This window comes from Sciurus carolinensis, chromosome 13 (genome assembly GCF_902686445.1).
Source record: "Sciurus carolinensis chromosome 13, mSciCar1.2, whole genome shotgun sequence".
Lineage (NCBI taxonomy): Eukaryota > Metazoa > Chordata > Mammalia > Rodentia > Sciuridae > Sciurus > Sciurus carolinensis.
In genome coordinates this window covers 37,459,687-37,476,221 of record NC_062225.1, presented here as the reverse complement: position 1 = coordinate 37,476,221, position 16,535 = coordinate 37,459,687, and positions in this window count along the sequence as shown.

The following is a 16,535-nucleotide window of genomic DNA, read 5'->3' as shown; positions in this document are numbered from 1 at the left end:
TTCTCCATGAAATAAATCTTCCTCTAAGTACTGCTTTCATAGTGTCTCAGAGATTTTGATATGATGTGTCTTTGTTCTCATTTACTTCTAAGAATTTTTTTATTTCCCTCCTGATGTCTTCTGTTATCCATTCATCATATAATAGTGTATTATTTAATCTCCAGGTATTGGAGAAGTTTCTGTTTTTTATTCTGTCATTTATTTCTAATTTCAATCTATTATGATCTCTATCTTCTTGTATTTGCTAACAGTAGCTTTGTGGCATAAAATATGGTCTATTTTAGAGAAGGATCCATGTGCTGCTGAGAAGAAAGTGTATTCGTTCTTTGTTGGATGGTATATTCTATATATGTCCGTTAAGTCTAAATTGTTGATTGTGTTATTGAGATCTATGGTTTCTTTACTCAATTTTTGTTTGGACGATCTATCAAGTGCTGAGAGAGGTGTGTTCAAATCGCCTAGTATTCTTGTGTTGTGGTCTATTTGATTTCTGGAATTGAGAAGGATTTGTTTGACATACATGGATGAGTCAATGTTTGGGGCATAGATATTTATGATTGTTATGTCTTGCTGATTTATGCTTCTTTTAAACAGTATGTAATGTCCTTCTTTATCCCTTCTGACTAACTTTGGCTTGAAGTCCACATTATGTGAAATGAGAATGGATACTCCAGTTTTTTTGCTCTGTCCATGTGCATGGTATGTTTTTTCCCATCTTTTCACCTTTAGTCTATGGGTATCTGTTTCTATGAGATGAGTCTCTTGCAGGCAGCATATTGTTGGATTTTTTCTTTTTAATCCAATGTGCCAGTCTATGTCTTTTGATTGATGAGTTCAGGACATTAACATTCAGTTTTTATTATTGTGATATGATTTATATTTCCAGTCATTTGACTCATTTTTGGTTTTTGACATGATTTGGTTTCTCCTTTATTTGGCTATTCCTTTAGACTAGTTCCTCCCGTTGCTGATTTGCATCGTTGTTTTTCATCTCTTCCCCATGTAATATTTTGCTGAGGATGTTCTGTAATGCCGGCTTTCTTTTTGTAAATTCCTTTAGCTTTTGTTTATCATGGAAGGATCTTATTTCTTCATCAAATCTGAAAGTACGTTTTGCTGGGTATAAGATTCTTGGTTGGCATCTGTTTTCTTTCAGGGCTTGGTAAATGTTGTTCCATGCCCTTCTAGCTTTTAGGGTCTGGATTGAAAAATCTGCTGATATTCTTATTGGTTTCCCCCTGAATGTAATTTGATTCTTTTCTCTTGCGGCCTTTAAAAGTCTGTCTTTATTTTGTATTTAGGTATTTTCATAATAATGTGCCTTGGTGTGGGTCTCTTGTAATTTTGTGTATTTGGAGTCCTATAAGCCTCTTGTACTTGGTTTTCCATTTCATTCTTCAGATTTGGGAAATTTTCTGATATTATTTCATTGAATAGATTGTTCATTCCTTTGGTTTGTTTCTCTGTGCCTTCCTCAATCCCAATAATTCTTAAATTTGGACTTTTCATGATATCCCATAATTCTTGTAGATTCTGTTCATGATTTCTTACCATCTTCTCTGTTTGGTAAACTTTGTTTTCTAGATTAAATATTTTGTCCTCAATGTCTGAGGTTCTGTCTTCCAGGTGTTCTATCCTATTGGTTATGCTTTCTATGGAGTTTTTAACTTGGTTTATTGTTTCCTTCATTTCAAGGATTTCTGTTTGTTTGTTTTTTTCAGTATCTCTAACCCTTTATTGAAATGATCTCTTGCTTCCCATATTTGCTCTTTTAACTGTTGATTCATGCTATCATTTAATGCCTGCATTTTCTCTTTCATCTCCTCCTTTAATGCCTGCATTTGCTCTTTCATCTCCTCATTTGCTTCCCTGATTGTTTTAATTATGTACATTCTGAACTCCCTTTCTGACATTTCTTCTGCTGTGCTGTCATTGGGTTTTATTGATATATTATCTAGGTGTGTTTGGGACATTTTCTTCCTTTGTTTTCTCATATTGGTCAGATGTCAGTGGGACTCTGAGATATTGCAGATTTCCTCTATTGGCTTATAGTGTCCCTGTAGATTTCCAGTGTGTCACCTCCCAGCCTTCAGTAGCCTGAATTCTTGGAGGAACTTGATAATGCAGTGCTTCTGAAGAAAGCTGCCCCTAGCCCGCTACTGGTTCCAAGGCTTGGAGCTGGCTCTATGCGGAAAGGCTCTCACTGGGGGGCCTGCTCCGCGCAGCTGGCCGTGTGGCAGGAGCCCACCGCTGGAGTGTGCAAGGCTTCCTGGGGAAGACTCTAGCTTCCCTACCCTACTCTGATAAGCCGCCCCTATCCTGGCCTGCCTTCCAGGCCGAGCTTCACCCGGTGGCGGAGACTCACCCCGTGGCTCTATTTTAGTCTGAGTCTCTCAATGCCTCCCCTTCTTGAATCCTGCATTCTGGAGCGACTGGAGAAGCAGTCACCCTCTAGTCTGCTATCGTGGGTCACCCCATGGAAAGAGTCTGCAGCCAGAGGGAGCAGGGCCACCTGGAGAAGTCTCTGGCTGCCCTGCCCTGATCCCAGAGGCTGCTTGCGGGTCGGAGCTCTCTGTTGACTCGGGGACTTTGGCTGACTCTGTGTAGAAAGGCTCTCACTGGGCGGTCTGCTCCCAGAAGCTAGCCTTGAAAGGCGCCTCCCACCAGAGGGGGCCGTGCTGCTTGGGGAAGTCCCTGGCTGCCCTGTCCTGGTCCCTGATGGTGCTTGCAGGCCAGAGCTTGCCGTGCTGGTTCCGGGACTTGGAGCTGGTTCTCTTTTTTTTTGTACTTTCTAAGAGTAACTTTGTGGACTATTTTAGAGAAAGGTCCATGTGATGGTCAGAAGAAAATGTATTCACTTGTTGATGGAATATTCTATATATGTCTGTTATGTCTATATTATTGATTGTGTTATTGAGTTTGATGATTTCTTTGTTAAATTTTTGTTTGGAAAATCTTTCCAATAGTGAGAGAGGTGTGTTATAATCACCTAGTATTATTGTGTTGTGGTCTATCTGATTTCTGGAATTGAGAAGGATTTGTTTAACATACATGGATAAGCCACTGTTTGGGAAATAAATATTTATGATTGTTATGTCTTGCTGATTTATGCTTCCTGTAAGCAGTATGATATGTCCTTTTTTATCCTTCTGACTAACTTTGGCTTGAAGTCTGCTTTATCTGATATGAGGATTGAAACACCTGCACTTTTACTAAGTCCATGTGCATGGTATGTGTTTTCCCATTCTTTAACCTTTAGTCTGTATGTATCTTTTCTATGAGATGAGACTCTTTAAGGCAACATATTTTTGAATCTTTATTTTTAATTAAATCTGCCAGTCTATGTCATTTGTTTGATGAATTTAGGCCATTAACATTCAGGGCTATTATTGAAATATGACTTATGTCCTGTGACCTGAAAGGCTGTTCTGCCTGGGTGTTCCAGTGAGATGATAGGCATGCCCAGCAGTTGTCCCCAAGGGAGCCCCATGGGGTTGTGGGCTCTTTCAGAAACTTGGTGTTTTCTAGCTTTAACTCTAGGAGCACAGATAAGCCTGTGTGTACAGAGGAGATGAGGCACAATGTCAGTGGTCAGTTCCATACCTCATCCAGGGCTGAGCACTGCCACAAGAGGAGGTGAAGGCAAAGATAAAGACCAGGACATTCCATTCTAGAAACACCTAGCCAAGCTCAGGTGACAGCTGTATCCAGGACAGGGACAGGCCTGTGAGGCAGGGCAAGAATGGTGCTGCTGGGGACTCACCTCCTTCAAAGGTGATCTGGGATCATCCTGGGGCCAGATGTTGACTCTTGGCACATCATCTATGGAGATATGAAAACCTACAATCATTTGTTGATTTTAGGTACTGTTTGTGGAACCCAGGGAAGCTCTGCCAGCCTTTTTTTTTTTAATTTTAACAAAGAGTCTCACTAAGTGACCAGATTGGCCTTAAACGTGGGGTCCTAGAGCCTCAGCCTCTCAATAGCTGGCATTCCAGGCATGCCACTGCACCAGGCTCTGTGGATGTTGCAACCCAGTGACCACACTCTGGAGAAGACTCATGCACCCTGCATGGTAGATCCCATGTCTCTTCTGCAGTGACTTTCTGGCCCTTTCTGGATCTTCTGAGACTTTGGAGGACAGTGGGGCCTGAGGCAGTATTTTTATGGCTGGGAATAAGGCTGCAGATTTTGCTACTGATCAGGACTGCGATATTGTGCCCAGTTCATAAGTTAAAGTGAAAGAATGATGGGGACTCTAACTGGAGAAAAGGATCTGACTCTGGTGGTTTGAGGAATGAGCCATACCTGAAGAACTTCTTCTCCAGCAGGGAGGAAAGAGTTGTAGTGAATGGTCAATAGAAACATATGCCTCTCTCCAGTGCAAAGCAGTGTGGGCTCTTTTGGAAAATCCAGACAGCAGGTGTCCCTGACCCTCTGTGATGATGGCTGGTCTCAGCACTCCTGAGTGGAAAGGAGATGTCCTCATCCAGCCTGGTCAGAGATGGAGTGGAGGAGTTTACCATGTGCCTTTCTTCTTAGCATTGACAGTGGAATGGGCAAGGCTTTGCTGTCTCCTCTGGCCTCTGTCTCCCTGCTTACAGACCACAAAGATTCTGTGTGGCTCAGGGTGAAGGTCTCAGGTGAGTTCCATGCAGGCCTTTGGATTCTTCTGCCTGAATCTTCTCCACCTACCCAGAGGCTTCCATGGCAATGGGTGCTGTTTTTTAGCAAAATAAAGAAAGGATTGAATTGCAAGTAGAATCTTTCCAAAGGCTGGGTGTGAGGTAGCAGCCAGGGTCACCTGATCCCTGTGCAGATGCCTCATTGACCCACAGGTGGGTCACCTGGGAGCCTGCCCCTATCACAAAGGAACTCCCAGCTAGAACTGCAGGAGTCACATGATTGAAGGGGTAGATGAGGAAGAGGAGATGTGGGAACTCTTACGTCCACCTTTAGAGAAAGTGTGTTCATTTTGGGACTTGTGCCCAGTTACATGTAACCCATGGGTGGTTGAGGAGAGGGCATAGCTCAGAAAGAAAATGTCTGGATGGAGTCAGAGGGATTGCGCATGAGACAGGAGGTAGGTCTGTGTACCTGCTGTGAGTGACACATCTTCATAGCCATCCCAGTGACCTTCATGCTCATCACCTACAGAACCCTGGGAGAAGGGCAGCCCCATGAAGTGAAAGGTGGTCCTGGGTATTTGGATAGGAAAGAGACTGTGGCCAGGGAACCTGGAGTCTTGACTGGGCAGGAGCAAGTGCTGACCAGGGTAGCTCTCCACTGCAAGTCCATCTGCTGCTGCACCTGGCCCACCCAGGCATGTGCTTCAGGACTCCACGTGCAGCTTAGCCCAGCCAAGGAAGTACTCTCTCTGAGTCTGTTTTGACGCTCACATGACTAAAAGTGTCTTTTCTACTGACTCTTACAGTCTGCCACTTTCCCTCTGAGCAGGGACCAGATTAGATCAAAGGATGGGACACGTCCATCCCAGCGACACGGGTCCAGATCACTTGGTAGACAAACAACACTGCTTTCCAAAATAGTTGCTCAGGAGGGAAGAACTGTCAGAGTGAGGCTGGCCAGGCACCAACCCTACCAAACCATGTGCTGCCCAGGCTTCTGATCAGGTTCCCCAGGCTTCTGATCAGGAAGTCGTTGGGCAGTTCAGCATGCTTGCACTTCTCACTCACAAGCTCTGGGTGCCCTTTAGGGTATCTCTACACCAACCTCACAAACATGGCTAGATAGCACAGAGCCCCACACCCCTCAAGTCTGTGGAATGGACTACATGGGGGATGGTGACAGGGTCTGATTAAAATGAGAGAATTTCAAAGAAGCTCCAAATTGTTTTTTCCTCAGTGCCTTCCATTTGCTTCCCGGGTTGAGCTCCCTGCAGGCAGCTGTCCCATGGTTGGGAGGGGAGCTTGACCAGGCCACAGTCTGGCTCAGGAAGGAAGGCAGGGCTGGCGGCACAGACTGTGCTCCCTCCAGGGCCCTGGGTCTACACCTGCATGTTTATTGGCTCAGTACCACTGGATGGCAGTGCTTCTGGGATAGTGTTGGCAGATCATCTTCTTCTTCACTTTGGCCCAATTGCAATTAAATTTATTTTTCTCATATTTCCTTTGTTGGCAAAGGCCCCAATCCTGTCAGAAGGGACTCCAGGAAGACAAAATGTCCTTCCCAGTGTCTGGTCCTCAGCAGGGACTTCTAAGGCATCCCAGCCTGCTTACCCTGGGCCCCTCACTGAAGCACTCACCACATCCTTTGTACAGTTGTGGCCATGTGCCTGTGGAGTCCAAGCTGCCAGAGTCTCCTCAGGTCCCTCCTGGAATTTCCACCCTTCTTCACTTCTTTCCTGTCAGGCCCCACAACAAGTGATGCTAAGGACATGGAACCCCTACCTGCTCAGCTCATTCAAGCTATTCCTGGGCTTTATGGCAGATCACTGGGCACAGTCAGGGCTGGAGAAAGAATCCACAGGGGAAGGCCTGTGAGCCTGGAGGCCCAACTGATGCTTAATCTGCCCTCCCCAGTTGTACATTGTGGGAGGCCTCAGCCATAGCCCAACCCAAGGGAGAAATGGAAGGACCTGGGGTAGAGTCCTTGGGCAGGAATTCCCTGAACCTGGCCAGAAGATGGACAGGCCATGTGAGTGATGACTGGAGGGAACTGACAGATCTAGGGCACAGGGATGCTGAGCCATTGGGCATGACTGCTGTCATGTGGATTCCCAGGTCACACCTGATTGGTGTCACCTTAATTGGACACTGGGCCCTCAGTGCATCACTGGAAGGCCCTGTTGGGGGGATCTCAGCAGGGCATGAGGGGAGCCCCAGGAGAGCTGAGTCCCTCCTGCAGAGCTGGAGGGTCCCCAGGATCTTCACAGAGAAATGAAACCTGATCTGCCGCCGAGGAGACAGGACACATGGAACACAACTTTCCCAACATGGATTATGTAATGAGCCACAAAAATATCCAGTAAAGTCCAAGAATATTGTGGATTGTAGTGAAGTGTGTGTTATGTGATGTGTGTAAAGTGTGTGAGTTGGGTGGGTGTGTGGTGTGTGTGCTGTGTGTGGATATGAGGGTGCTCTACTCGTGTGTGCTGCATTTCGATGTGTATTGTGTGATGTGTAAGTAGGAATGTATGCCCGTGGACTGTGCTGTGTTTTGCATTGTGTGTGTTGTGTGATGTGCAAGGAGGTTTTGTGTGGGTGGTGTGTGCTGTGTTGCATTGTGAGTGTGCTGCATGGTGTGATGTGTAAGTAGGTCTTTGTATATGTGTTTACTGTGTGACATTGTGTATGTTGTGTGATGTGTAAGGATGTATGTATGTACATGGTGTGTGCTCTGTGTTCCATTGTGTGTTGTGGGATGTGTAAAGAGTTTTGTGTACACTGGTGTGTGCTGTGTTGTATTATGTGTGTTGTGTGATGACTAGAGAGATGTTTGTACACTATGGGTGCAGTGTTGTATTTTGTATGTTGTGTGATGTGCAAGGAGGTGTGTGTGCGTGGTGTGTATTGTGTTGCATTTTGTTCATTGTGTGATGTGTTAGGTGGTGTTTTTGCATATCATGTATGCTGTGTCACATTGTGTGTGTCATTTGATGCGTAAGGAGGTATGTGTGCATGTGACGTGTGCTGTATTGCATTATATGTTGTGTGATGTGTAAGGATGTGTGTGCATGTGGTGTGTGCTGTGTTGTGTGATGTGATATGTAAGGAAGTGTGAGCACATGGTGTCAGCTGTGGGTTGTAATGTGTGTGTTATGTGAGGTGTAAGGAGATGTGTGTGCACGTGTTGTTTGCTGTGTGCTTGGTCCCCAATTCCAGGTGACTGAGCCTCGCAGAGCGAGGCCCTCAGGATCACCCAGGGCTGGTTCCACTCTGCCCTCTGGTGGTCATGGGCAGTTATTGCGACAACATGATTCCTATGTGCACAAAACAGCTTGGGGCAGACAAGGAAACCCTGAGCCTAACATATAAGCCAAGGCCCGAGGCTCCTGCACAGAATTACAGTTTTCAGGTGGGTGTGGGTTGGTGGGGACAGTGCCCAGAAGGAGCCTCCCTACCTGTGCCCAGTGGAGAACAGGCTGGAAACTCCCCGCCCTCCCTGTGGAAGTCCTGGGAGAGTCAACCATGGCTGTGCTCACACCATGCTCAGGGACCCCAGGAGCTGCATCTCGTGGCACCTTAAAGGTCACAGGGGTGAAGATCAGGCTGTGTGCAAATTGGCCATGTTTGTAGTGTGTGGATTCTGAGACTGCAGCCTCCAGTGCCCACGCATAGGAAAGAAGGCTTGTGTAGGAAGCCAGGGTGCTTGCCACTGGCCAGTGACACTGACAGAGGCCCTGCACAGACAAGTGACTGCTCACCACACTCTCCTTTGCTTGTTCTACCACTAAAGTCTCTCATCTGAGATGGAGGGCAGCCCTGGTCAAGGTCCCAGGAGAGTATTTCCGGGGTCCGTGCAACCTGGGAGCATCCTCCTAAGTATCGAAGGTGATATCTGCTCAAGGGAAGGGTCCTGACCAGGACAGGTCTGCAGAATCCCTTCTCTGGGCTGCTGAGCCAGGATGCTCTCTAATAAAAGGAATGCCTTCCTTCTCAATGTTTATTCTTGGTGCGCTCTGGGCAGTTCCAGAACACCTACATGCTAGGATTGCCATGGGGTTTAAAGGAGAGATGGGGTCACCACTCCCACAATGACACCTCAACAGTTGCCCACCTGCACCCTTTCCTACTGTCTCCAAGGTCTGCAGTCTTACTGTGGCCTTTGCAGGGAGGGTACCATGGCTGAGGGCAGGGGCCCTGCCACTGCCCAGAGATGCTGAGCCCACATCCAGGTGGCAGTGTGGGCTCTGGCCAAGACAGCAGGGCATCTGCCCATGGGCAACTGGGGCTTCAAAAGGAAAGCAGGGGAGTCAGAGGCCTAGCTGTACCACAGAGGCCTCTGTCCCACCCTTTAGATCCACGCCCCCATGAAGCATGACCTCATGCTTCACCCCAGGATGAAGCCCAAGCACCAGACAGATGGCCATGGGTCTTCCTTGCAGACAGGGCACTGGTCAGACTGGGCCTCAGGGAATTCTAGTGATTGTCTCAGCATGGGTATTTCTCATGCAACACCATGAGTGAAGTACAGCAGGGCTGCCTAGAGGACAGAGCCACCACAGGCCACATTTTCCAGTTCAGTCTCCAATGGTGCACCTGGGAGGAGGAGCAACATATGAGGAGGGGTCTGGTTGGGGTCCAGGGCCCTGAGACATGTCCTTGAATAGCACTGTAAAGAGTGGGTTCATTCTGCTTCTCTCTTACATCCCAGAGATGAGATGGGAATTTGCCCTGCCACATGCTCCTCCATGATACACTGCCTCACCCCAGGCCCCAAGCAACCCTGGACTTTAAAACTCAGAACCAAAGCAAATCCTTCATCCTACAGGTCTCTGGCATTTTGTTACATCCTGAGAAGTTGGCTTTTGCCCTCCACAGCAGCTTCTCTGTGCCCAGTGCCTGCTGACCCAGCCATACTGCCAGGAGTCAGGAAAGGTTCAGGGGACCCTGAAGGTGTGTCATGCCCAGTATGTCCATCAACAGAAGTGAGGAGGAGCCTCTGTGACACACTCACCAGAGCACATCATTCAGCAACACAGAGAAGAGTGTGGTCAGGCCCTCAAGATAGATGCTCAGCACCAAGCATACTCAAGTTCAGAGCAGCACCCCCTCCTGATTCTACTCATGGAATTTCCCAGAATGGAGAAGAGTGGCCTGGTGCTAGATCCTAGAAGGAGTTACTGGGCAGGGGCTGCATGGGCACTTCAGGAAAGTTTTGCAGGTGTATCCTGGTGAATGTCCAGGGGTGCTTTTACTGGAGGGCTTCCCAGTGTTTTCCATTCCTGCTACTCTTTGTTCTAAGTGGTGAGAAGCAAAAACTATGGCAGCGGCAGAATATTCAGAGAAACCTCCAGAGATGAGGGAAGGGGGCTCAGGTTTCAGAGGGGCTGGGACCTTGGATGGGGACCTGGGAGTTGTGACTCTTTCTGGTGGGAGGCCAGACCCCCCCTGGGGAGGAGCCCCTGTAGCACAGTAGGGAAGTGACCTGGTCAGAGGTGCCCTACAGTGGAGTCAGGAGGATGGAGGTAGGACAGAGGGCAAGTGGCTGGAGCCTTTGTCAGGGTAGCCAGATGGAGTGCTGTACAGGAGGGAGAACAGATGAGCTAGGACCTGCCCACTAATGGCAGTTTGTGGGGCTGGGACACCAGAGAACACTGACGAGGATAGGTCCATGGGTAAGTGAGGGGCTCGGTTTTGGCAGGCTTGAAATAAGAATAAGTCACCACTGTTTGGTAGAGATGATGGGGCCACTTTCAGGAGGGGAGGATTCTGGAACTTGGGAGGACCTGGAGGACAAGAGGTCAGTGAAGGGGACAGATGGGGTGGGGAGAGGGTAAGGACTTTAGGGGCTGTAGGACCCCTCCAGCAGGGAGCCTGGAAACAGAGAGAGATGGAGAATTGCTGAGGAGGGAGGAGTTGGGGCATGGGTGGGAGGAGAGGGAGAGCCTCCATGGGTAGCTCTCTGCTTCCAGAAAGAGCACCCATGTTCGGGCCACATTCCCCACAGGATGCCTGCTTCTCCAGGCTCCATGGCCTCCCAGATGCTCTGTCACCTACAATTCCCAGGTGAGACAGCACAGGCTTAAAGCAAATGGGAGAAGGTGACTTTCCAGGATGGGACCTGGGGTGGCACACAGTCTGTGTTCCTGGCCTCTGGGCTGTTCTTCTCCTTGAGGAGATGGCACTGGGGCATGGAGTGTGGGCAGAGGGCCTGGGTGGAACCTGAGGGCTCTGTCATTATGTCAGGGTCTGGTGTGTGTTAACTGAGAGCTGCAGGGCCTGCAGTTTCTGGGATGCTTCCCAAGACTCATGCCTCATCCATGGGAGAGGGGCACATCCCCAGTCATGTGGACAGCCCAAATGCCTGACCTTCCCTGGGCAGACTTGGGTGTGCCAAGTCTTCTATGGCACTGCCAGGGTACAGAGTCCTCTGGGCCTATACTTCGCAGTGGGATGGGATAAATGGTCAGAGACCAGAGGAAAAGGGATGGTGCCTGGGGCAGCTGACCTCAAGTCCTGCCCTGGAGCTATGGATAGGTCATGCCTCCCTGGAACATGGAGTGACTCAGAGGCCAAGGGATTGTGTGAAGACGCTCCATGGACCCTCAGATGCTGTAGGGCACACAGGGTGGCAAGCTTCAGGTGCTTCTCCCAGGAGAGGGCTGTGCTGGACCTGGAGCATCAGGTGGCCCATCCAGAGCCTATTCTTATCAGTGCTGAAAGCCAATGTGCCAGGGTCACAGTAGAGTAACCAGACTGCACAGCCTGGACAGCAGGAAATCCAGGAAGAACCCTGCACCCTTACTCAGATGGTCAGTCTACAGAAGACTGTCAGAATTTGGGGCATGGTCACACTGTGGTGCTGGAACTGCAGGACTTGTCTAGGGTGTGTCAGGGACAGAGACAACTTAAGAGAATTTGTGTGCATCAGACTTACTCCTGAAGCCCCAGGAAGTAGGTGCTGTCATAAGCCCCCATTTAAACATAAGGCCATTGAGGCCCAGGGAAGATCAATAACCTACCCGAGGTCATACATACAGTAATTGGCAGAGTTGGGGAAAACCAGGCACCTTGGATCTGGGTTTCCATCTCCTCATCATGACCAAGGAACCAAGGCCTCAAGTGCACAGAACGAATGGTGGACCCTGTGCCCTTAGTGGGGCACTGTGAGGCTCTGTGCCAGTATTTCTGAGGGCTCGTGTCTGCAGTGCAAAAGGGGGTAGGGGAACAGAGACAAAAGCAGGTGGGACCCTGCCACACCAGAGCTGCTCTGTGCAGACTCAGCAGCAGAATGTGGAGGTTTGATCTGAATGGGATGAACTTTGAGATCAAGTAAGTGTAGGCAGGCTGGGGAGATAGCTCAGCTGGTAGGGTGCTTGCCTCGCAAGCACAAGGCCCTGAGTTCAATCCCCAGTACCGCAAAAAAAAAAAAAAAAAAAAAAAAAAAAAGTCAGTGTAGGGAAAGGGAGGCCCAGGCACATCTGGCTGGTGTGGGCTTCCTGTCCTCATGAGCCTGAGGACACAGGTGTGGGAAGGACCATCTTGGGGCCAGGAAAGCAGTGACTTGTCTGTCTCTGACCCCTGGTCACTTGCTTTCACCTGCTAAGAACCTGGAATGACATCAGGTTCCCTGGCCCTCCTGGATCACCTCCACACATCCAGATCCTCATTTTCTTTTCCCATGAAATGGGGCCATTACTCCAATTGGGAATCCTGGTATTTTGAGATAAAGACCAAATTCCCACACTCTGCATCTGGAATATTTATTTGATTGACAGAACCAGAAACTGGTCAGGCCACACAGGGCTGGTGGAAACTAAGACATTTCCATGGACCCTTGTCCCCAGCACCCCAGTCAAGGTTGCCCCTTCACCCCTGTTTTCCCCTTTGTTGTGGAGGTCCTGTGTTCCTTGACTCATTTTTGGTCCCTCACTGGCCACAGTAAAGAGCCCTGCTGGAAGTGTTGGGGGAGCTGAGGACATGGGTTCCACCAGCCCACCCACTATGCCTAATGTGTGACCTAGGACAGGGTCTGGATGCATGGGACACTTGGTGAGATGACTGCACCCAGGGCCAAGTACTCCTGACTAGGCATTGTGAGGTCAAGAGGGGAACCTGGAAGCAGGGAGGAAAGAACTTTCAGCAGTCCAGACAGGCACTTCCTCCCAACCTCCTGTCACCAAGCAGAATGCTGCTCAGACTCCAGCAAGTCTGAGAGTCTGGACAGGACCCAGGAGTGTTGAGCAACCCAAGGTCACACAGAGAAACAAACATGCTGTGCAATTCATTCCCAGAGCCCCCAACTATAGAACCACATTATTTTAATATGTTGCAGAACTCTAATATGCATGTTGAAAAGAGCTGCAATTTAAGTACCTTTTCTGAGAAAGTTTCACAAATGGATTTCAGTGAAACTTTGGTCATTTTCTCTACTTATCATATACACTTTGCTCCCAAAGTTTGGTGTTCCTATCCAGCAGGGTTCACAGGCTAGCACAATAAGTTAACAAATTTCTGAACTGTGCTTTCCATATACAGGTGACAATAGTTGCATTCTAAATGATTTTTTGACAAAGTTTCACAAATGGATTTTAATGAAACTTTGGGTACTTTCTCTTCTCATAATTCCCACTCTGCTCCCAAAGTTTGGTGATTCTACCTCCAAGTGTGCTATGCAAGCAAACTATGCTTACAAGTTGCAGAAATGTGACACGCATGTTGAAAATAGCTGCAATTCAAGTGCCTTTTCTAAGAAAGTTTCACTAAGGGATTTCAGTGAAAAGTTGGATATTTTCTCTAACCATCATCCCCACTTTGCCATGATTTGGTTATCAACACTCAGGATGCTCTTGCTACAACAGTAAGTTTACAATTACCTGTACTGAGCTTTCCATATGCAGCCAGAAAATACCTGCATTCCAAGTGACTTTTCTGAGAAAGTTTCACAAATGGATTTCAATGAATCTTTGATTACTTTCTCTAATTATCATAACCACATTATTCCCAAATTGTGGTGTTCCTATCTTTCAGGGTTCACATGCTAGCACAATAAGTTAAAAAATTCCTGAACCGCGCTTTCCCTGTGCAGATGGAGAATAGGTGCCTACTAAGTGACTGTTCTGGAAAAGTGTCACGAATAATTTGTGAAAATTTGTGTATTTTCTCTTCTCATCATTGCCACTCTGATCCCAATATCTGGTGATTCTACCTCCCAAGTGTGCTATACAAGCACACTGTGATTACGAGTCACAGAAATGTAACAAGCATTTTGAAAATAGCTGCAAAATTAAGTACATTTTCTGAGAAAATTTCTTTAATAAATTTCCGTGAAACTTTGAGTGTATTCTCTACTCAAGATTTGATGATTCAAACACACAGTGCTCTTGCTACAACAATAAGTTTACAATTTCCTGAACAGAGCTTTCAATGTGCAGTTGTACAATTGCTGCATTTCAGGTGACATTTCTTGGAAAGTTTCAAGAGTGGATATCAATAAAACTTTGGAAATTTTCTCTACTCATCACACTCACTTTGCTCCCAAGATTGGGTGAAGCAAACCAGCAGGGTGCTCTTGCTATAACAATAAGTTTAAAATGTCCTGAACTGAGCTTTCAATATGCAAGCATACAATAACTGCATTCCAAGTGATTGTTTCAAGAAAGATTCAGAAATATATTTTAATAAAACTTTTGGTATTTCTGTTACTCATGAAACCTACATTGCTCCAAAAGTTTGGTGTTTCTATATTGCAGGGTTCATATGGTAGCACAATAAGATAGCACATTCCTGAACTGTGCTTTCCATATGCAGTCAAGAACAGCTGCACTCTAAGTGACTGTTATGAAAAAGTTTCATGAATGATTCTCAATGAAATTTTGGGCATTTCCTCTACTCACCATTCCCATTCTGCTCCCAAAGTTTGGTGATTCAGCCTCCAAGTGTGCTATGCAAATAGACTGTGAATATGTGTTGCAGAACTATAATGAGCATGTTGAAAATAGCTGCAAATTAAGTACTTTTTCAGAGAAAGTGTCAGGAATGGATTTCAATGAAACTTTGGGGGTTTTCTGCACTCATCATAAACACTTTGCTCCCAAGATTTGTTGATCCAAACCTGCAGGGCACTCTTGCTACAACAATATGCTTACAATTTCCTGAACTGAGCTTTCTATATGCAGGCATACAATAGCTGCATTCCAAGTGACTATTTTGAGAGAGATTCCCTAATGAATATCAATGAAAACTTTGGTATTTTCTCTACTCATGATGTCAGCATTGGTTCCAAAGTTTGGTGCTCCTATCTTTCAGTGTTCACATGGTAGCATAATAAGTTAACAAATTTCTGAACTGTGCTTTCCATATGCAGTCAAGAATAGTGGCGCTCTAAGTAACTGTTCTGAAAAAGTTTCATGAATGTATTTCAATAAAACTTTGGGTATTTTCTCTTCTCATCATACCCATTCTGCTCCCAAAATTGGTGATTCTACCTCCAAGTGTGCCAAGCAATCACACTATAATTATGTGTTGCACTGCTGTAACATGCATGTTGACAATAGCTTAAATTTAAGTACCTTTTCTGAGAAAATTTCATGAATGAATTTCTTTAAATCTTAGGTGTTTTATCTACACTTCATTCCCACTTTGCTCCCAAGATATGGCGAACCAAACATGCAAGGTTCTCTTGCTACAACAATAAGTTTACTATTTCCTGAACAGAGCTTTCAATGTGCAATTGTACAATTGTTGCATTCTAATTGATTGTGCTGAGAAAGTTTTATGAATGGATTTGAATGAAACTTTGGGTATTTCCTCTACTTTTCAAATTCACATTGATTTCAATGTTTGGTGTACCTATCTTGCAAGGTTCATGTGGAAACACGATAAGTTAACAAATTCCTGAACTGTGCTTTCAGTATGCAGTCAAGAATAGCTGCAATTTAAGTGTCTGTTCTGAAAAATTTCACAAATAAATTTCAATGAAACTTTGGGTATTTTCTGAACTCATCATTCCCACATTGAGGCCAAACTTTGGTGTTTCTATCTTGCAAGGTTCATGTGCTAGCACAATAAGTTAAATTCCTGAACTGTGCTTTCAGTATGCAGTCAAGAATAGCTGCAATCTGTTATTTTTCCCTTCCCCCCACCTCTCCCACCCCTCTTTCCCCTCTATACAGTCCTTCCTTACTCCATTCTTGCCCCCCTCCCTAACCCTAACCCTAACCCTAACACTAACCCCTCCCACCCCCCATTATGTGTCATCATCCACTTATCAGTGAGATCATTTGTCCTTTGGTTTTTTGAGATTGGCTTATCTCACTTAGCATGATATTCTCCAATTTCATCCATTTGCCTGCAAATACCATAATTTTATCACTCTTTATGGCTGAGTAATATTCCATTGTATATATATATATACCACAGTTTCTTTATCCATTCATCAACTGAAGGACATCTTATGATTACACAAATGGTATGCCTTTACTCCATGTACAAACAGAGAAACAACATGTATCCCATTTGTTTACAATTTAAAAAAAAAGAATTATTCTGTACTGACAGAAAAGCAAAAAATAAAAAAAAAGAATAGCTGCAATCTTAGTCACTGTTCTGAATAAGTTTCAAGAATGGATTTCAATGAAACTTTGGTTATTTTCTCTTCTCATCATGCCCACTCTGCTCCCAAAGTTTGGTGATTCTACCTCCAAGTATTCTATGCAGGCACACTATGTTTACGTGAACAGAACTGTAATGTGCATGTTGAAAATAGCAGCAATTTAAGTACATTTTCTAAGAAAGTTTCACGAATGGATTTCAGTGAAACTTAGGATATTTTCTTTTCTCCTCATATCCACTTTGCTTCCATGATTTGGTGATCCAAACACACAGGTGGCTCTTACTGTAACAAGTTTT